Source organism: Neolamprologus multifasciatus, chromosome 6 (genome assembly GCF_963576455.1).
Source record: "Neolamprologus multifasciatus chromosome 6, fNeoMul1.2, whole genome shotgun sequence".
NCBI lineage: Eukaryota > Metazoa > Chordata > Actinopteri > Cichliformes > Cichlidae > Neolamprologus > Neolamprologus multifasciatus.
The window spans coordinates 33,984,579-34,007,493 of record NC_140444.1 but is presented as its reverse complement, the minus strand read 5'-3'; the positions used below and the strand labels follow the sequence as shown (position 1 = coordinate 34,007,493).

The following is a 22,915-nucleotide window of genomic DNA, read 5'->3' as shown; positions in this document are numbered from 1 at the left end:
CTGTCACAGCTTTGTGAGTGTCAGGTTTTACCTACTGAATCTTGGAGCAAAGACATTTTCTCCAAAGTTTATTTTTGGTTTCACTCACTCAGGTTTGGGGACTGGCTGACAACCACTAATCTCAAGGGGAAATGTGTCCACCTGACCAATAGCCAGTAGTTCAAGATTCAAGAAAGCCTTTATTTGTCACATGCAAGTTGCCCTGCAGCAAAATGGGACCCCCCCGACCTTACATACACAACACAGACATCACATGGGGAGACAGGTCGGAGACTGGTAGTATTATGGAAAAACACTGAAATGTACAATACAATGGGCAAGTCGAGGAGGGGAAAAAAAGAGACCTCTAATCAGAGAGCAGAAAACAAAAAAACTCCTCTGCACAAAGAGCACATAAATGTCCACATCACAACATCATGAAGCACATGACAAGCGACAGGGGTGGGTAAGGGGTGAGAAGTAAGCCAATGCAGACACAGCCATCCTGCCCTGCAGCTATTTTTCCAGCGCTGGGCCCAGACCCACTGTCCGACTCGGCCTTGGAGATAAGCGTACGAGGGCGTTTGGAACGAAGAGTCTGAACACAGTTTGTTATCAGGGGGGAAACTGTTTGTTATGTTCAGCTCCAGCCTTGAGACCACAGCTGGCGCCAATATGGTAGCCGCATGAAATAATGGTGTTCTTGCTTTAGTGCGAACCACTGCATGTCAATTTTACAGTCGGTCTAATGTCCATTACTGGTTCCTCACCATTTCCGTTGGAGAGCCGTGAGCCTCTCCACGATGTTATCCAGCTACACCGAGATGTTATCCAGTTTGCTCATAGAGCATGAGTGTTCACGACAGCCGTGAACCTCTCCAAGATGTTGTCAGATGTTGTCAGAGTCTCAGCACTCACAGCAGCCGCAAGCTTCTCCAAGATGTAAAATGGTAAATGGCCTGCATTTGTCATCCGTGCTGAGTCTAATAAGCCCATTCTGAGAAGCCACGGCTCGCTCCATCGTTCCAATCAACATAGCGGGCAGCCTTGTGGGGATTTGAACAGCTGTTTCTGCTTTCTTTATTCTTCGATAAGCCAGGGCCAAGCCAGCGCCGATCAGCAAGAACCCTGTTATCATGGTTCCAAAACGGTAGATGTCTTCAATGGGCTCTCCTGAACCCAGGCTTCTCGTCGAGAAGAGGGTGTCAATTGCATTCAGGGACCAGTGGATCAAATCCATAATAACAATAACAAGAACAGACTCTGAGACTCCTCCAGGGTAGAGGGAGAGTAGTAGTAGTATCAGCAGTTGCTGATAGGTGTGTGCGATACTGCAAGTTCTTGTGTCAATCTGACACCAAGTAAAGTGAGGGTCAGTAGTAATGCAATTGTGTGATCTGCATTCTGAACTTAGAGGATAGAGACAAAGTCTCAGTCCTATTTTGTACTGGTATTGATCTGATACCAGTACAGCCGTTGGTATCAACAATATTTATATTTGCATCAATCTGCCCGTTTCTGGTTGCTGGGGGTTCCTGTCAGTTGTTAGTGGGACATTGGTCACAAAAGAACATCAGAGTGAGCGGACACTGATGTAGCAATGATGTAACAAACTGAAAAAACACACTTCTTATTGTCTCCAGGGTCAAGGTCAAATTTACTTCTATAGCACAGAAGACCAAAGTGCTGCACATTAAAAGGCATATAAATAAAACAGAATAAAATAAAAACATAAAGTAAAAACAGACAATAAAAAGCAGCCACACTGGAGTCAAATGCCAAGAAAACTAAGGTGTTTCAAAGAAGAAAGATTTAAATGCAGTGAGGAGGGTAGTGGCCATCACATTTCTATGTTAATCTAGTTTTAGGCATATATCAGAACAACTGGTCAGACAAGCTCTAACCAGTGTGAATGTGAAGCAGTTCACACAGATACAAAGATGCCACATTGTTTAAAACTCTGTTTAAAAGCAAGCAATAAAATCTTAAAAATACGTCAACATGAAGCCAATGAAGGGACAACCCAATGTGTGTTGGGTTCCCTGTTTTAATACCAGTTAAAAGACGAGTCCCTGCATTCTGGACTAACTGCAGGCAGGTCCCCACATAGTAAAATTGGTATTGCCCAGATCTGGCCCGCACAATGTGCTTACACATGGCCCACATACCGCAAAGAATGACGGCCCCTTGGTGGCCCAGATCAACTTTGCCAGAGGTTATACACACACGGGCCAACACAAGGCCAGTTGCAGACACACCGGTGGTCCTGCGCTGGCCCAGAACAGTTTCAGCTCTGGCCCCAGATGTCATCCTAATGTGTACCTTAATCAAGCCATGTAATAAGAACATGTGCCGGAACATAATAGTGCAAAAGTAACGCAATGCAAGTCTGTTCAGACAGTGAATCTTATATAGTACTTTCCTACCCTCTCAGATTACCATATACTCTATACAACATTCACACACTTTCTCTACACTGAGTGCTTCCTAATTACATTCACACACATTCACACTCTCAACATGCAGACTGGAGGAGCCAGGGATCAAGTAGATGACCTGCTCTACCTCCTGAGCTACAGCCACACAGTGGTAAATCTGAGTAAACCCTCACTAGGTTTTGGATAAAGTGTAAACTCACAAACTTGTCAAACCTGCATTTGAAACGTTGGCTACCATAGCAGTATAGTATTGCAACATGACATTTGGGTCTTCTAACTAAAATAGGAAAATAAGAACATAAATAGTGCCATCATTGCCAGACCTGGCCCACATCTGGCTGACATACATCCTGCCATGACACCAGTCAGTTAGAAGTGCCAGCTTGATGCTGGATCTGGGCCAGACCTGTTTTCTATGAGCCTGGGCCACATACACCAAACCAGAATCAGGCCAGATGTGGCATGTCATCATATAAACAGTGCCATCTATGCCAGGCCTGACCAATATCTGGATGACATACCACTTACCATGCCAGAAGTCAGCCAGCAGTGCCAGCTTGACACCAGATCTGGGCCAGACCTTTCGGCTATGTGGGACACAGATGATTGGTCCATACCAAAGTATAGACAGGAAGTGATAAAAGTATGAATAACTCTGGCCCTTTGGTGGGAGATATGGAGGTAGACTGTACCTCGGCAATGACTGAGTTGCTAAAAATGACTTTAAAAATAATAACTCTTAAACAAATTTATCAAAAATCACACCCCAATATTTTTTTACATCAGCTATGACAACCTGTTTTAATTTAGTTTCAAACCAACTAAAATGATTCTTCACCTGAGAGACTTTTGCACCTCCGTGTAGCTCAGCCACGCTTTAAATAGCAATCCCTCACACTCTAACACACAAAGGTGCTATGACAGGCTTCAGTAAAGCAGAAACAGGATTTACAGGAAACCATCTTTAGGAGAAAGATACACTGCCTGGAAAGCAGTTAGCCAATAAGTTGAGGCGACCTTGACAGGTGATGCTTTGTAATTCACATCTCGCCTACTCTCTGCGGTTTAATTCTGACGGCAGGTAGCTCAGGGTGACAGCACGCTTTCACTACGCTTTTTTTGTCAGGGAAGAAAGCAGCTGGGGAGTGACAAAGACTGTTTACGTGTATGTGTATGACTGTTTATGTGAACATGTATTTGTGTGAATGAACAAATAAGTCTTTATAAAAGTTTGCTCCTCCTTGGTTCCAAAACTCTTTCTTGTGCCTGTTCGTCAAGTCGATGGTAGCGGAGAAGGAGCCTTAAACTCTCCTCAGCAAAACTCAGAAAAAAAAGCTAAATAGATCAGAATCTGCTGTATCTCTTTATCTCGTGTTTACCTTTTTAATCTCTTTCTGTGTAGTTGCGAGCAGTCATGAATGTTTACCAAAGCCATTCATCTCTTTGATCTGTAAGTGGCTTCACCTCATCCTGGCAGATGTCTCAGCTGATCTGAACATGCTTTTCGATACATCTTAGCCGCAAAGAAACTCTCTCCGCCGCTATAATTCGGCACACAAAGATCGGCTTAGCGATGAGATTGCCTTTTAGAGGTTGGGTCTCTGACTGTTTATGTTCTCCGCAAAGCCAGATAATCACCGTGGTTGACTAGCTCAGGCGCATTGGCAGTTATCACGAATGTGCTCTCTGAAATCACATCCCCGCCTGATGTCATGCTCAATCTGAAAGTAATAAATAACCTGTGACATTTTCATAGAAATCCATTACAGTGTTACTGCACACTGTTATTGATTAATAGAACACAGCAGGGAGGCAGCATCTGCGGATAAACACAAAAGCTTTAACATTTGCTGTTCTTATAGTGAGTAAATGCAAAAAGCATGAATAGAAATGGCATGTGTGATGATAACTGAGCAGACAACAGGAAATCTAAGTAGAAATTTTACTGCCATTTGAATGCTGATTTCTGAGAAACCCAATTTAGAAAGTTTGAAAGATATTCATAAGAACATTAATTTTTTTTTCCTTTAGGGAATTTTACAATAATATAGTAGTCTTAGTAATCTCTCAAATGTCTAATATATTACTTATCAAAAGCCGTGGTTGTACTGCTGTCGGGGTGGGGGTGGAGGCTCTTGCGTGGAAGAGCACTCTTTTTTTTTCTTTTTTTTTGCTGTTTTAATAATAACTGAAGGACAAACAAAGAAAATCCCATCTGAATAAAATATATTGTAAGGCCATAAAAACTTGACAACCACTTTTTTTTGTCTTTACACAACACATACACTTTGATCAAGGTAACCAAAACAAACTAAGCTCTTACACACTTTCCAGCTAGTTTATGACTCTTATTAGTTCATTTTGAGCCACAAAGTGCACCGTATATATAACAAACTTGAGTATCAAGTTTTCATGCATCTAGACTGTCATAATAAAATGTACAAATATTTATTAGTATTGATTCTAGTGATATGGCTAGTGATGATGAAAGTGACAGGCTTGTCTTTTCATACTGCATTAGTTGGTTAGTAGTAGGCCAAAGCACTCACTTGTCAATGTCAGTGTGTTTAGCGATTAGACTGTGATGCATCATGGCTGAACAGAATCCCAGCTGTGATAGGATTTTGGGCAGGACCACCTCTGGAGTCTAGAGAATAACAGAGAGCACAGATTTGAACCATGTAGAGTGGAGGCTGATTGGCTTAAAGAAAGCGGGCAAGAAGATGATTGGACTAGAGTAATGATGTCAGTGTTGAGACTGACACCATGGGAAAGTGGTAGTGATGTGATGAACAAACTGGCAACCAAACACCCAGGAAAGCAGGCAGGTTAATGATTACAGATCTCCTGACTGAACTTAGGCATAAGCTTCTTATCTCGGCGACATACAGCAGGATCACTGTTTTGCAGCCACTACCAAAGATACTGTTGCATTTTTTTGTCCATCGCCTTTCGTCTGTTGGCGGAAGTACAGACATCCTGTACTTAAGTATAAGTATAAATACTACTATTAAAAATACTTCAGTAAAAGTTGAAGTAATAATTCAACTTCTTTACTCAAGTAAAAGTAAAAAGTACAGACTTTGAAATGTATTTGGTCTTTGGAGGATGTTTCTAACTGAACCTTGAATTTGAACAACAGAATTTTGTTGTTGCTTTGGAAGTGAAAAAACAAAACAAAACCCTGAAACCTTTTTGCATTGACTGACGCCTCTATTTTATTTACAGTCTATAGCACATTTGAACAACAGAGGGTGACCCAAAGTCATTAAGAGACAGGAAAAAGTGTGTGTGTGTGTTATTCCATCTGAAGTGGAGAGTTGAAAGTGCGAGGTTCAGTAAGAACGTCTCCTGGGAATAGATACTGACTCATATACATCAGTTTTACATTTGAGAAACTCAAACATTATGTATCTTTGGCTATGATATAAATTAGACAGTGTTTGGACCATATGCTAGTGTTCAGTTAAATGCTGCCAAAGGCAAAACAAGTGAAACCTTGCCCACTTTGAACATGGTATTATTGCGAGTTAGCATTTGTTGTCTTGGGATTTGGACTTGGGAACGTGCTGTTTATTAAACTTTGTCTCAAATGAGCTGAAACTGCTAAAGAACAAAAAAAAGGTCTGCATTGGGCAACAAAAACAGGGTCACTGGGCAAAGAAGAGATTCTCTATGATTGGATACGCTCAGGTTCCTTTTGCATTCAGTTCAGTTTTCTTTATATCACCCCAGTCGACATAAACTGTTATTCTAAGGCATTTTTTAATGGTAAAAATCCCATAACATTAACAAAAAGACAAACCCCCCCGGATGAACCCGGATGAAAGGGATCAGTTGAGGTGAGGTAAGAGCAAAAGAGATGAAAAAATAACACATCTATGATATGAAAGGATGAGAATCACTTAAGTTGCCCTGTTTGATGCTAAGAGAGTATGAATTTGGAAATTGTGTGGTCTGTGGGGAATTTTAATGAAATATAGAGAATTCTGCAATACTGTGAATACCAGATGACATGACATGGGAGCTAGCATGGACCAAGAACATTACTGCAAGGACCAAAACAAAGGTCTGCACTGGGGAACAAAAACAGGGTCGCTGAGAATGAAAAGAAGCTCTTTGACTGGATGTACTCAGGTTTCTTTTGCATTCAGTTCAGTTTTCTTTATATCACCCCAAGCTGGGAAGTTTCAGCTCCATAACAAGTCTAAACAAGAGAGATAGACAACCGCACACTCTTACATCCGCATGGCTGACCAATTTAGAATGACCCGTTTACCTAACATGCATGTCTTTGGATTGTGGGAGGAAAGTGGAGCACATGGAGGAAACCCACACAGCCGTGGAGAGAGCTCGCGTGCACCACCACCGTGCTGCGCTGGTAAAAAACAGCATTTATGAATTTATAGTCTGTCTCTTGGAGCCAGGAATTCAAGTACTGAGTGAGAGTTGAGCGAAAAGTGACCCCCCCGAAAAAAAGCAAACAGCAACAGAAAGTAAGGCAGAAAGAGCGGGCTAGGAGAGAAAGCTGGAGATGCTGTATGTACAGTTAGGCTGAGAGTGACAGGAGGAAATGAGGATAAGAGAAATTTAATAAAAGAAGCCGTGATAGCAGATGATTGACATAAATGACAGAATGTGATGGATGACGAGCAGAGAGAGAGCGAGAGTGAGTGTGTGTATATTAGAAATGGAGGACTATCTGTGATGCACTGAAAAAAAATTGGAGTGACATTTACTTAAAAAAAAGCTAGGCAACTTTTTCCACACAGAAAGTGCTTGTAATCTTTACTCGGGCTATTTCTAAGTAATATTTACTTACTAGAACCATCTATTTCTAATGTGAAATACACAAGTAAATTGCACTGGCAATACTCATCTATAGATTGTAACTTTTACTCAGAATACCATTGCATCCAATTACAAAACCCAAGTGAACATTGCTGATATTTCTTTGTGTTTCTTACTCATCTTTTCTTTGTTATATTCTATGTAATTATTAAGTAATATTTATTATGAGTGTACTAGTTAATATTAATTGAATTGAATAAATATTCTTATTATTCTATTAAATAATAAATCAATATTTTCCAAAACAAATATTTGCAGCTTAAGGGACACTTTTATTTCACAGTTGAAATGGCATAGATCTATTTAAAATATCTACATAACATTATAACCACAAAAAACATGGCCATAGAACTTCTTGCTCGCAAATTTCAAAACAGAGCATATACACATATACAAAAAAAACCATGCTATTCAAAAACTCAGTGTGCACTGTCCCCTTTCTTCTAATCAATCTAACACATACATCAACTCTGTCCATTAACAGTTGCAATCACTACCTTTGCAGACATTCTCAGAACGTTCAGGACAGAAAGAACTTGTATAAAACTGAGCAACACTTGAAATTACTGTCAGAAAACAGACAAAATGCAAACAAATTAATTGTGCTGGACAAAAGCACAAATAACACTGGAACACTCACGCTAAAAGTTTCTTGTGGAGAGACTGGACCTTTGGTGACATTTTAAGGATGTCAAGCTCAAGAAACAGCTTCTGAAATACCTCAAACGTATATTTCAGTTTCAGTGGGTAACTTAAGTTGACAGCATAGATGACACCCATGAGCAGGAGGCAAGCGTTTGTCACACTTCCGCAGTCCTCCAGAATTTCTGTCCCCTCAATGATGACCGACACGTTCACAGGATCTTGGTTTTCCTGTGCCACATTGGGATGGATTACGATGATCTTCATCATGTGATTACTGCAGTCCTCTTTCAATGCTTCTTGGCTGATGTCCTGTGAAAACAAACAAACCACAATTAGCAATAACTAGAATAGATTCCAAGTAAAAGAAAAGGTTAAGAGAAAAAAATGTAAAAAAAAAAAAAAAAAAAGAGGTATACTCAATTTAGTATACTCAAATCAAACAATATTCATATGGCACTTTTCATACGTAAAGTTACAGAATGTGCTTCACAGAGGCTGACCCTGAGACAAAGAAAATCACTTTTGGGGGCCATCCAGCCTGGAGCTGTCCATGGGACGGCACGTGTGTTGGTAGACCAGAACCATTAAATCATTAAAATAGGTTATAAAGGTATAATCAAATTAAATACTCTTTTGCTCATAAAATAAAGTTAATAAGTGATCGTTAAATAGTCAGAAAAAACAATCAGACAAAAGGCAAGTTAAAGTTTAAGGCAGATAAGATAAAGATTAAATATGATTTAAAAAATAAAGGGTAAGAGCATAAAGATTTAAGAAATTAGTTAAAAGCCTGATTAAAAATATTAATCTTGAGTCTTTTTTAAAAAACATCACGAGTGTAGAGAATCTTTGACCTTCAATATATCATCACAAGTGAAGACCAGATTATAAGGTTAGACAATAATTTTAATACAGTCATTATGATCATCAGATACCTGATGGTCTTTGATCAGCTCCTCTCCACTCTCTCCAAGATACTCAACTAAGCAACGAATGATAATGTCCCTTCTGCCATCGACATGATGCTATTAAACCCAAAAAGAAAATTTATTGCAGAAAATACACAACATATGTAACATACATAACAGCACATACAGATGTAAACAGAAAGTTACCCATGGAGAATGTAAGCCTGCAGCTACATTCTAACGTTGTGAAGTGTGCAACTTAACATGAATTTCTCAACGATGTGTGTTAAGACAAGAGTCCAGTGCATGTCATAATCTGTGGGTCTAGAAACTGTCTCTGCCCAGTGAGGAAAGTTTTCTGCCTCATCACTGGACATGCAAATGAATTTTTCGCAACATATCAGTACCTCCTATCACAATATTAACCAGTCAAGGACAGGAATTCCCACACACAAGAGTAATATTTTGGGAAATAATTGTATTGGAGTCTATGGGCAGCAGGAAGGGATCTCGCTGCACTCAGAGGGTCACTTTGAAAATTCTGTAAATTGCTCTGCTTTTGAGCGCATATTAAGGGAGAGATGACAGGTTTGTATACACTTGTAGAGACAATCATGTGCATAAATTGTTAATTGTGGCCACAGTGTCAGGATCAGGAGAACAGTTTCAGCCAACACAGACACTGATCAGATTAAAGGACAAGTTCAGTATTTTACACTTAAAGCCCTGTTTTCAGTTTATGATGAAATCGAACGATTTTGATTGAAATTTGGACACATGCTGCTGGCCCGAGCTTTTTTGGTTTCTGTGGTAGCACACCCCCACCTCCACAATGGCTTCATAGGTGCACTGGAACAATCCTTCCTAAAACGCATAAAACTGTCGTTTACAAAGACGTGAAACTCACCGAGTGGTCAGGAGTGTTCACTGATATGTTCACACAAAAATCGCTGCAAAAGATACTTCCCAACTGGTTTTTATTGTAGTTTTTGTCCAACTCCATTGACTTGTATTAGATGTGCTGTGATGTACGGTATTAGTCCGCCGCTATTCTATTCTATTATTCAAGCTCTGTACGGAAGAATGTACAGGTGTGAGGCGTTTGAAAAAATAGGTCCACAGTTTTACAACAAATGGTAAAACACCTGTTGGAAAGCATTTTTGCAGCGATGTGTGTGAACATATCAGTGAACACCCCTGACCACTCAGTGAGTTTCACGTCTTTGTATGAAGACATTGTTGGGGTGGGGGTGTGCTACCACAGAAACCAAAAAAGCTCGGGCCAGCAGCATGTGTCCAAATTTCAATCAAAATCGTTCGATTTCATCATAAACAATCTGAAAACAAAGCTTTAAGTGTAAAATAACAAACTTGTCCTTTAAATAAGAGTGATACATTCTCAGTGTGTATGACCTCATCTTTTCCATTAGATTATGTAATTAAAATAATTTAAAATTTTACCTTATTCAGTGAGTCCAACATTTTTTTATTTTGGTCCCTGCAGTCCCGCCCTTCCTTCGAAATATCTCCAGGAGTTTGGTGGTGTACCCGTCCAATCTGGACAAAAACGTTCGCTCCAGATGAATTGTGGTTATTCGCTTAAACTCCTCTTTGATCTGAAATGAGAGATAAAAACACAAAATGATGTCAAAGATGACTCATGAGATCTCACATACACTTAGTTGCTGCATGAACAAGAACTGGATTTACCTGATTTTCACAGAACAGAGAAGGCCACCTCTCTAAGAGGTCTTGGATTGCGGGGCAATCCTTGACAACCTCTTTTCTTCTCATAGCGAAAGACTTCTCCATTTTCTCATTAATTGCCCTCTCATTGTGCTTCTTCTTCATTTCCTTCAGCAAATCTAGTCTCTCCATCTCTAAGGTTTCCTCAGTCTCACCGAATGGCAGTGGTGGCAGATAGTTGACTTCAGCTTTTTTTGCCCTTTTAAAGCCTTTAAGTGAACCCTCTTCACTGGAGCATCGTCTCTTCAGTGTGTTCACCTCGAGCTCTGGAATGGCTAATTGGCGACCTCTTAACTTTGCCCTGTAGTTGCCCATTTTATACTTTATCCTCTGTTGCCAACCATATAGGCCATTAAAAGACCCTGGCTCTTTGAGGCATGGGTATTTTGCTACCAAGGCTTCAGCAACAGCTAAAATCTGGACACCAGTTGGATATGCTGTGAAGCCAAATATAGTCTCTGCAAGCTTCTCAAGAATGCTACTAGTTACGCTTGGGTTGTTCAAAAGTGTGCCATCATTTTCATAAGCTTGCTTTCCTGCTTCCAGTGCAAGGTCTATATCATAAGAGAAGTCTGGTATTTCAAACTTAAATGGCCATGGCTTAGACCTGTAGGATGGTCCACTCTCATCTGGGGAGGACAACAGGATTGTGTCGCATACAGATGAGGAGGAGCTTGCTTCTGTAGATAGTGGAACTGGAGATTGGTCCTGTAATATCAAATGTCTCTCGAAGAACATCATTGAGGTCCTGAAGTGTGCTTGGGATGCCTGCAGGTAAAAGTAGTTTGTGGACATCATCCTCCCCAAAAAAATTATCCGCAGTTTCGCTGAGGGTGCCATATCAACAGGAAGAAGCTGCAACAACAGAGAAGAGAAATACACAGACATTTATTCACTCCTCACATTTCAAAAGGATAGGCAAATGTGGTGCTTTAAAGTTGTCAGGCGTCTTCCTGCAAGGGTGTATGAAGCCAAAGGATAAAAATCTTTAAGCTCTCTTTGCTCAAGTAACTGCACATTCCCTGTGTTCTCCAGCTCATAACTCCTCAGGTGTTCATTGTACCATGTATTTTGTTGTCTCACGAAAAAAGTCAGTTTGTTACAAATCACCATTATCTGTAACACTTCAGAAAAGTCAGGCAGTCCTGCAGTGGAACCACAACACAACAACATTCCCACTGCATAGTTGGTGCCTAAACTGCACACATTATTGGCAACATGCACAGCTGTAACAGCAGGGAATTTGCATTTCACCAGGTCTTTTAGATCATCCTTAAGCACATCTAAAGAGACCTCTGTTGTTTTTGTGACTGCAAGTGATGGTTTGACAGAATGTGATTGATGATATGCAACCATGAGCTGGTGCTTATTTGCAAGGGACAGCAAAATATTCCTGAAACAACCAGTGTGTCTGACCACCTTCTTGAAAAAGCTGTGTTTGGCCTCGAATCTCATTGTCCAGAGGGCAGCCAGGGGGCCAAATTCCCGAATGAGCTGAGGATAGTGCTCAAGGAAATGGTGCTTGGGAATGAGTTATGTTGGGGGAAAACATCAAGGAATCTGCTTCGGTGTTCTGAAATGATGCTGTCAAGATAGCAAATGCTTTCTTCAGTATGGGCTCGAGACATGACAAGGTCCACAATGTCTTTCAGTGTCATCAGCATCTGCCATACAGGCTCTTGTTGGGGTACTTTTAAACCTATAATCAGAGGCAAAAGACGTAATAAGCACCAATTTTCATGTGCGTTGCCCCCTACTGATTTTCGAGTCGAAAAGTTAGCAGGAATGAGACGAGGGCGATTTGTTTTATCACTCCACTTGTATGGGAAATTGGAAATGGCATCATTCAGTTCCATGAGAGAAAAATATTTTTTCTTGATCAAGTTATCAAATGCCAAAGCCAGTTCCACTGGAACAATGCCCTCCAGCAGATCATGTAAAACATCTGGAGGGTAACCAGATGTAACATGAAAATGCTCAAGTTTTTCTGACAATGCACACTGTTTTTTTTACACCATAACAATGAGGGTGATCTGGACTAGACACAGCTGTCTGTACATGCAGTGTATGTTGATCTTTGGTTCTTTGATGAAAAGACCCAGATCTCACTTCATTGGACTGAAACTTGGATCGCTCCCCAACACAAAACCGGCAGATGTATGACCCTGCAAAGCTTTTGACAAATCCTGCCACAGAGTGCGCCCCCAAATTATCTGCCACCACACTGACCACAGTCCCTTTGATGGCTTTCCCTAACGCTGGAACAAAAAGACCATCTTTCTCCAAGCTTTGGATATCTGTTAACAGTGGCTCTAAAACTCGCTGGAATCCAAACTGCTTGGTGTCTTCAGCCTTACACAGAATTGCAAGGTAGATTGATGTCAATGTGGAACGTAACTGCACCGGAATGTTTCCCAACACCCAATAGACAGCTGTGACTTTGTGCTTTTTTCGAGATGTCCCAAGAGGATTACATACCTCAAAGTCATCAACGTACAGGATGAGACTCACTCTGTTCTCCTCTACAGAGAAAAACTTTTGTTGTTTTGATAGTGAGATCCATCACGAAATGTCTGGTACTTAAAGTCATTTTCAGTTTTTTTTTCACCTTCAAATGTGTTTTCTTGAAAAGACTTACTTAGGACCTGCACCAAGGAGGGCATTATTGGGACATACTGGAAGGTTTTGCCCTTTTTTTTTTTATCAAGTATGTGTTCTTCTGGTTCAACAACTGAAAAATGCTTCTTCATAAATTCTCTTCTCTTGTAATAAGTTGTGAAAGGGCCACCTGTCCCCAAGGCAGTACTTATAGGGTGTGTCTCACAAAGATTTTTCACTAAATCTGAGATAATGGCTGGATCCAGATCACAATTATGGCTTTTCAAGGTGGACACCACCACATCTCTTAAAAGTGGACCAGATGCAGAGGTGGATATAAACTGAAGCTCATCTACTATTTCATCAATGCATTTGTTTGGGACATTGAACATGCTTTCTAACTTTAAAAATAGATGGCCAAATTTCTCTTCTATATCTTGAGACAACTCCTGTGGTTCCCCATCCCAAAGTTCTAAGCTCTCTTCCACACAGGTCTCATCCTGAGCAAACATGGGTTCATTAGGTTTGCTTTTTAATACTTCAGTTTTAAAATCCTCAAGGGTGTGTGACTGGTGTTTTCTGTGTCTATGTGTAGCAAAGGTGGTATAAATATTTGTACTGAAGTTGCAGTTTTTGAAGACACATGCAACTACTTCAAACTTCCTTAAGTGGTTGTTAAGATGCTCAAAATACTGCTTCTCTGAATTAAAAAAAAACAGAGCAGCAAAGTAGACAAGTAAATGAAAGAGGTCCACTTTGTGTGACCATCTTCACATGGTGTCGAGACAAATGGGTCTTAAGGGCATTAAATGTTTTAAACGAGCAAGGGCAATCAGTGTGAAGACAAGGGACTGACTGGCTGCGACCACCATTTCCATGCTTTAGTCTGTAGTGTTTTAACAATCCCAACCTCTTCTCTGACTCAAAGCTACATATCTTACACATCCATCTCATGTTGTGGCACCTTAAACAGACAAATTGACCATCTCAAAATTAAACCAAACTGCCACACAAAGAAATTATGTGACAAGTTAAACCTAATCGTTACTAATTTGATCTTACCTTGTGGAGTTCAAATTAGCAGTCAGAAGGTCCTATGTTCTGTAAAAAAAAAAAAAGAAAAAAAAGAAAAGAAGAAAGGTTATCTATATGCTTTTCAACTAATTTCTACTAACTCAAGGATGCACACTGATATTAATTTTTTTTTTTTTAAACATATGTCAGCTCGGTGTCAAATTTAAAACAGGTCAACATGAAGACTTGAGTGAAATCGAGTGCGTACATCGTTTTTGTTTTTTGTTTTTCAAAATACACCTCGTGGCAGCGGTGCAGCAATTATTTTAAACTGGACCGTGGTCGTTTTATTCACAAAGACGTTAGTTAAGGCAGCAGGCGTGTGTTGTTTAGGTGGCCATCTAAGCTGTAAAGTGCTGTGGGAAATTCTGGACATACCTCCTGCCAGGAAAGTTAGTTAGCAAGTCTAGCAGGAAAATACACTATTTGCTAGCGCAGCTGCTTTCAGTGCGGAGAAACTGACTTAAGTAGGTGAGACAACAGGAACGTACAAAGTTTGCCCGCTTAAAACTTACATTCATGGTTCCACTTCTTCCCGTTTCCGTCAAGTCTGCCAACCGCCGAAATGTGGACAATGGTATGTCTGAAGAAAGACCGCTCAAATGTGGGGAGGGGCTTTGACGTCATGCTCCGAATGCAGAGAAGGTGGCCATATTCACTGATGTCACTCCATTACATTTTACTTGGAAATATCAACTAATTAAGCCAATGAATTGGTTTAGTGAATATTACTTGGATTGAATGTTTCAATTTACATACAAAACTGAGGACACATAATTACAAACAATCCTCAAGTAATGCACTACAAGAAAAACTGCTATTTTAAAGTAATAGCACTGAATTTGTATTTTTTTGTAAAATTTATATAGCTAATTGAAATAATAATTACAGGGCCAAAAAAACATTTTTTTCAGTGTGGGAGGGGTTAAAGGTTTAAGGACAGCTTTACTCAGACAGACAGCAGTCGGGGTTGTTGACCTCACAGATGTGTGTGTGTGTGTGTGTGAATATGCTTGTGCTGAGTAAGGATCAAAGAAAGTCGAGTTAATAGTGCTGAGTGTACATGTGTGCATGTGTTTGTATATATAAATATGTGTGATGAACAGAGAGACAGAGAGTTCATTACCAGAAATATTGACAGGGAGCCTGTGAATGCAGCTTGTGTGTACGTATTGTATATGCTGTCTCCGTACGCCTGTGCTATTTTCTGCTTTCATCGCATAGCATTTGTCTCTATTTGATTGTGTTTGTGGCAAACAATGTAAAGTGATTTTTTTGTTTTGTTTTACTGACTCAGCAGGACCTCTAATGTTTCAAATGATACATTTCTGCACCGAGCATCCAATTAATCTATTTTTTAAACCTGCCTTTTTTTATTTCATCTTGTCCGGGTTTGTCTTCACATTGTTTTGTCTCCGTTTTGAAAGGCATCGCGCCTCGCTTTTATTCCAGCTACTTGTCAAGAGTGACTGCCGAGTGTTTATCAGACCAAAACAGTCTCCTGTCATTTACTTAAAAGCCAAATCCATCATCTAAAAATAAGCTGAAGTCTGTCCTCCACTGAGAACTGACACATGAGTATGAAAACGGCTTTTTATAGTGAAATTATCCAACAGAGCTGTCGATCAACATGGGAGATGATGTGTGAGAGCTTGAGATCAGCTCAGAACGGTCTTTGAATCTTAACCTGATTAAAGCAGGAAATATAGAAATATTTTCTGCTTTAATAAACATATAAGTGTTTGTTGATTGGAAGTCGATAATATATGCATACTTTCTACTTTCATGTATGCATACACACAGATGCTAGGTGATGAAAAAAAAATCAGGGTAAACTTTTGCTGATTCAGGATCAGTGTTTCCTGCTTAAATTAGTTTAAGCTTCAAAGACCATTCGGAGCTCATCTATAACACATGATGTTCTATTACACTGTGCCATTATTACAGCTGGGATAGGCTCCGCCCCGCGACCCTGAAAAGGATAAGCGGAAGCGAATGGATGGATGGAGAATGCAAGAATGCATTTTCGTTAAATAAATTACAAATAAAAACTAGGATTTTGGAAAAAAAAAGTCTACTATGTGTACTTGGAAAACTACAATAAAAGTATAGAGAAATTATCCTTAGTTTTAGCATCTGTAAAAAGTTTGTTACAACTGTCCCGATGATGCATTGATTGACGTCTGTATTGAGACTGTGGATGTGAGTCAACTGCTTTCAAAAAGTGCAGTAATGCTATTGTAATAACTGTACAGATTTTCATACTTTTTTTCCTCTGACATATTCCCTCCATACCTAAAAGACTAAAACGAACACAGAAACTATTAAAAACTAAACTAAAAGTAACATTTTCAATAATAAAAAGTCAGCTGAAATAAGAAAATCCACTCGAAAAAAATTACTGAAACTAAAACTGAATTAAAAACAAAAAGTCAAATTGAAATACAAATAATAACTAATTGGAAAATGTAAAACTATAATAACTCTGATTTCAACACAGTTCAGAGGTGGAAAGACATCAGGAAAGATCTTAGGGAAGTAACTGTTGCTACCTTTCAATCTGGGAAAGGTGAATAAAGTTGTTCCTCTTCCCTTTAAGCATTGCTGGAGTTCCAGCGTTGTGATTTTTTCATCCTCTTCACGCACCTCATACCTACTTGGAAGAAGGTGAAGTTATGCCAGAAATTTTTGCTGTAATCTAGGAAAGGTTTTCAGGCCATTTCCAAACAATTTGAAACCCATCATTCCTGTGGAAAACATTCATGACAGTCACCAGTCTTCCCAGGAGTGAATGTCTGAATAAATTCACCCAAAATTCAGATTGCCCAACACTGAGAGAAACTGCAAAAGACAGAAAGAAATAAGGGTGGGCCAAGATTTTTCCACAAAAGTGACACAGTGATACGGAAAAAGATTGTTGCTGCTGACAGTGTTTCTATAAACCATCAAATCATGTGATGCACTTAGTTTTTTAACATTGTGTCTGTACTTTGGCTTAGGTTTTGTTTTAAATTATAAATTTATCTAATTTCAAGAAGTGGAAGCAACTAATCATTTTTTATTAAGTCCTGATATATAAAAACATTTGCAGTGACACAAGGCATACTTTATTTTCACTATAAGAGTAAATAGACACTGAAGTGGGCCAGGGGTAGCTCAGATAGCCTTTTACAATCACACAACTTTACACACGAACGCACACACACAAACTTGTTTTCATGTCTTAGTGAGGACTGCTCATCTGTTCGACATTCCCTCATTAGAGCCATAGCTTACTACTTTGTCCTCATCTGTTGTGCCTTATCTGCTGTACCTCTTGAGTTTCTTTCCCCCATTGTTGGGTTTCCTTCCTTTGCTGCTAGCATGTTTGTGGCTGTCTTCCTGTTTGTTTTTTTTTTGAGTTCTGCACTTCACCTACCCATTGTTGCCTTGATCACTGATCACCTGAGGTTTGTGGCTGCTTGATGCTGATTTACACCTGCCTGCAAAGCTCACCCCTCGCTCATTCTCCCACCTGCTTCTGTCTGCATTACCTTAATAGCCGTGCTTCAGTTGTAGCACAAATGATTGCACGTAGCTTCTCTGGGTGCAGATACACTCTTATTTTGCTATTATTTCAACTATACATTACATTTTCTTACCACATTGACAAGGAGACTGCTTTGCCTTAATTGCCTTAATCTTAAGAAGCATAGAAAGCTTGACATGTATTTATTTTTTAGTGGACTAAGGTTAAAATGAAAACATCTTTAGAAGTGATAGCTGACCTCGGGCACTCTCAAAGTCAGTTTCATTTTCCACAGCTGATGTTATTCTTTGATACAGGAGTGTTAATGCGGCGCTGAGAGGTTCATTTTCCTAGCTGTGAGTTGAATTAGCTCAGTACTGAATAAACTGCTTTGATAAACACAAAATGGTGCCTGCTTTCTGCTGCTTTCCTCCGGTTTCTCAGCCAAGCCGACTGATTGAGCACTTTGGACTGCAGCTGCGGCAGTTAGACTCGACGTGGCGTCCGGGATTTTCCCTTTTCGCTCACAGTTTTTCTCACCAAAGTTTTCTTCACTATGGCCTGCCACTGTGACACTTTGACACAAAATGGTGTTCACACATTTACCAAGAGTTAACAGTCACAGTGCTAAACCCCCGCAGGGACTGAGACAGACATGGCTGAGGTCTGTGTGGGTGTGACACTGAGATCCAAACACAGATCGCATCTCACCCGTGATCCAACATTACTTACATAAATAATTTGTTTATTCCGAGAACACTCATTTAACTTCTATCACACAGAATAAGGAACTCACATTACGCAAATTAACTCCAACTAGTGCTCCGTGATTCTGTCGTGTCTGAAAATAATCACGGCCTCCGTCATCTGTTACCTGTCAATACCGAATGTAATTTTTTTCCCAGAGGTCAACGCTTCACCTCACCTCTTGCCATGAGCTCTGGGTATTGACTGAGAGATAAAGATAGCAGAAACAAGTCCCAGAAATGAGCATCACCTATCCCTAAGGGTGAGTTTATGCTCACGCTTAGGGATAGAGTGAAGAGCTCAGTTATGACGTAGCAGCCTCAGTGGAGCTGCTTCTCATCCGCATGGAAAGGAGTTGTGGTTGCTTGGTTATCGGCCTCCTGGATGACTCCTATGTGAGGTGCTTTGGGCTGGAAAGATTGTGTCTCTTACCTGGCTTCAGAATTCGTCAGTGTTTATCTGGAGGAGCTGGAGCATGTGAACGGGGAGAGGGAGGTTCCGGGAGGTTCCGGGAGGTCTAGTTAAACCGCTGCCCCCGTAACCTCTGCCAAGGTAATCGCCTGGAAAATGGATGGATAAATGTATGGAGTATAAATTATACTCTGGTTAAACGCTGCCTATCCATTGACTTCCGTCATAGCTCGAGGAAAAATGATGTACTGCTAGCATTTCAGGTCAAACAATGCATGATTAGGAAGCTCTGGTATCGGAAAATGTTTGTCTGAGATGCGGCCTACAGCTACAGGTTTTGGCCTTTACTGATGCCCCTGACTCCCCCTGCCCCGAACACACAGACAGGTGCACATTTAATGGCTGAGGGTCAAGTTTATTCTGAAATTTGGATCACATCTGGCAAACCCAATATGTGCTATTACTCACATCAAGACTATTTCATGACATTCAACCTAAAACAAGCCACACGCCATATCGGAGCTCTAAAGACCCAAAGTAGCCCAGATTGTGTGGCTGTAGCTCAGGTGATAAAGCGGGTCACCTACTCACCGGAAGGTTAGTGGTTCAGTTCCAGTCTGCTCTAGTCTGCATGCCAAGTATCCTTGGACAAGATACTAAGCCCATGTTGCCATCTGATGCATCCATCGGAGCGTGAATGTGAGTGAATGTTAGATAGAAGCACTAGAAACCTTAGATAAAGTGATTGGGTGAATGCACAAGTTGTATAGAGTTCTCAGTGAGAGTAGAAAAGCGCTATATAAGAATCAGTCCATTTACCATTGTGTTTATCTTCTTTGATTACCTTACTTTTAGCAGGTTTTGTTTTTTTTTTTTTTTAGCAGGTTTTCTTGATTTACCTAAGTTGTATTCGTGTGTGTGCAGATGTGTGCGTGTGTGCGTGTGTGTGTGTGCTACCAAAGGTTGCAAAACTTTGGTAGTTGTCTAACCGATAACGAAAATCTGTATATTATTAACACCAAACTGTTATTCACAGAGAGGCTTCATTTAAACAAGGACAATTATGCGCCCACTCATGAGCACACAGGTACTGCAGTGAACTCCCATAGCTTCGCAGTATCTCACTGATTGCTGTTTGTTGTGGTAACGCCCCAAGTAACGCACCGTTGAGCGTGGTGTGACAGACATGGCAGTAACTCAGTCTGCCCATCTGCTGGTTTTTGCCCTCATGCTGGCCAGTTTATTGTTGATAATGATAAATACAAAGCGCAAAAGACAAAACCATCTGCTCTCTTTAACCGCATCCCTTTCAGTTCACGTTCTGGTTTCCGTCTAACCAGTTAGCGGAGAAACTTCTCCACCCACCGAGGTTTAGGTCTGAGCTTATCTCTGCTTCCAGACAGGCTCTGCCTAAAATGTTTGTTTTCAGACTCCAGTGTGTGGCACACTTTGTGTGTGCGCATGCACATGCACACATATATGCAGAATCGTTTTCCATATTGCAGTTTATTTCGCCATCTACCACTCTTTGTTTGCTAAAACCCACATTAAACTGACTTCTTGAATAGGTTTCAGCACAATGTTTGGCAATCAGAAAACTGGTACCTTTTAGGAAACTTGTTCCACCAGGAGCCAATCAGTAATGTAACAGAGCAGTGAGCAGGTAATCATCAGTGATAACAATAAAGTGACTTTCTAGGTTTCGAGTTCACCTTTTTTTTACAAACACAAATTTTTAATAAAAATGTTAAAATGATGGGCAATGATCTTCTGATTGCCAAATACTGTTTGTTTGTTTTTTTGTTTGTTTTTTGTTTTCTTTATTTTTTGCCTGTCCCGTTTGGCTCTTTTGCCATCAGAATTATTGTCTAAAGGCGAAGAAAGATGCCCAACGGATTTACTTTACCAAATGGACCATCCCAGCCTTGCCGTAATGGTCTATTTGATTCACCTTTTATTGTTTATTTTATTTTATTTTCACTTGCTAAATACGGGACAGACTTGACTGGGGAAAAGAAAGGGGAGAAAGAAAGAGGGAAAGAAAAACAGTGGGGAAGAGGGACGGGGATAAAGGGCAAAAAACAAAAACCAACAAAATAAGCAGACAAAAATACATATATCAATCACCTGGATCACCTGTTGAGAAAGAAAAAAGAAAACAAGCAGAAGAAAACATATAGACACAAACATACAGGCACACACAGATACAGACATCCATTCCCACCCGCATGCTCTCATATGCAATTACTCAACACTCACCCACGTGGAGATAGACATAAAGAGACACTGTACACACAATCATACTCCCCAAGCGTACTCTATACCTCAGGTCTAGGTACCCTTGCCCCTGGAGGGGGAAACTGCACCCAGACCCAGGTGGTGTTACCCTTTTCCCTGGGGTGGAGAGAAGCAGACTGCCCCAACTCAACAGCAGCAGGGAGGCCCCACATTCCAGACCCCAACCGGACAGCCAACTCCTCCCAGCCCCCCGCTCCAACAGGCCGCAGAGAATGGATGTGTGTGTGTGTGTGTGTGTGTGTGAAGACTCCAAACCTCTCTCCGCCCGCTCATATGTAGTGTTGATGCATGTGTGTTCTAAGGTGCATTTAAAACCCAGGAGGACATGGAGCTACCTGCCAGAGAGCAGCAGGTAAGCGCATAGCCCCTCCTGATAGCCCTCAATGTCTACATGTATTTAAAATTGAGAGGTGGGCAACAATGCCAGGGGTGAGGTTGTACACCCTGATGGTCTTTTGGAGTCCGTGTAGCATGCCTACCCCCAAGGTCCTATATGCATGTGTTATGAGAGTGTGAGTAATGTGAATGTCTAAGTTGTGAGATTAAATTGAGGCACAGGCAGCCAGAAGGGGACAGAGGGGTGGATGCCTCCCCTGCACCCTGGTGACACACCTTTACCCCAAGGCCCTGCATGTGTGGGTGATTGTGGTGGAGCGGGAAGAGGGAGGCAGCTGGAGATGGGGAGGGAAGGAAGGGAGGGGCAAGTGACCCCTCCCTGGGGTCAGCTCCCCTGCTGACCCCAGTAGGCACCCCCATACTCCGCAACCCACCAGGGAAAGGGGGCCAAGGCCCATCCGGACCAGAGCCCAGTTCCGCCCGGCCCCACAGAGCCCGGGACAGCCCACCTGACCCCACCACAGAGAAAACTGCACCCACCCCGTCATCCACTCATCTTCCAGACTACACAAGACAATAGACGCCCAGGCTGAGATCTTCCTCCACCTCTCCTATATCTCCCCTTCCCCTGAGTGAGTTCTTGAAGAGAGGAGACCTCCTGCAAGATGTAACAGCCTCCCCCACCAGTTGAAGAGCCCCCAGGTGGCTCGATGCACTGGCGGCACCCTGCGCCAGGCCTGGGCCCCCATACACCCACCCGCCCAAAACCCCGACAACACACCAACCAGGACCCAAGGCCCAGCCAGAGACGGAGCACCCCCAGAACCTCACGCCCATCCCGGACCCACCCAGGGGCAGCTAGGCTACCAGGTCAGTAACCCACGTCTGTGAGCACAGACCCTCCCCTAGCCCCGCTGCACGCAGCCACGAGGAAACGGTCACCTAAGAGCCAATAGAGCCCTTAATAGGCCATGACCGCAACCCCGGGTTAATGAAAGAGGATCTAAAACCAAATTTGTGTAAAGTTGCAAATAGAAATTTCCAGTTAACTCTGTCAAATGCTTTTTCTGCATCTAAAGAAAATATTGTAGTTTCAAGGTTTTTACTGTAGGAGTAGTCTATCAAATTAAGAAATCTACGTGTATTTGTTGATGAGTGCCTACCTTTTATGAAAGCAGTTTGGTCAGGATGAATTAAGAGGGGGGTTATTGTCTCCAGTCTCTTTGAGAGAGCTTTGCAGATTATTTTAAGGTCTACATTTATAAGGGATATTGGACGATAGCTTGAGGGATATATAGGGTCTTTGCCTGGTTTTAGCAGGAGATTAATGTTTGTAGAATTCATAGTTGATGGAAGTCTGCCCTTTTCTTTGATTT

General features: G+C 41.2%; 1 protein-coding gene and 1 pseudogene across 3 annotated transcripts in view; one reads left to right on the top strand and one right to left on the bottom strand.

The window, feature by feature from the left end:
• The window catches only part of LOC146517454 (protein phosphatase 1 regulatory subunit 29-like), a 305,410-nt gene that overhangs the window by 19,585 nt on the left and 262,910 nt on the right, over window positions 1-22,915 (top strand). The window lies entirely within an intron of this gene.
• LOC146517457 (uncharacterized) lies at window positions 7,535-13,222 on the bottom strand (annotated as a pseudogene). The gene is made up of 4 exons (XR_014874463.1): window positions 10,532-13,222; window positions 10,283-10,437; window positions 8,849-8,938; window positions 7,535-8,222 (listed from the first exon to the last, which is right to left on the bottom strand). The product of XR_014874463.1 is annotated as an uncharacterized LOC146517457 (transcript).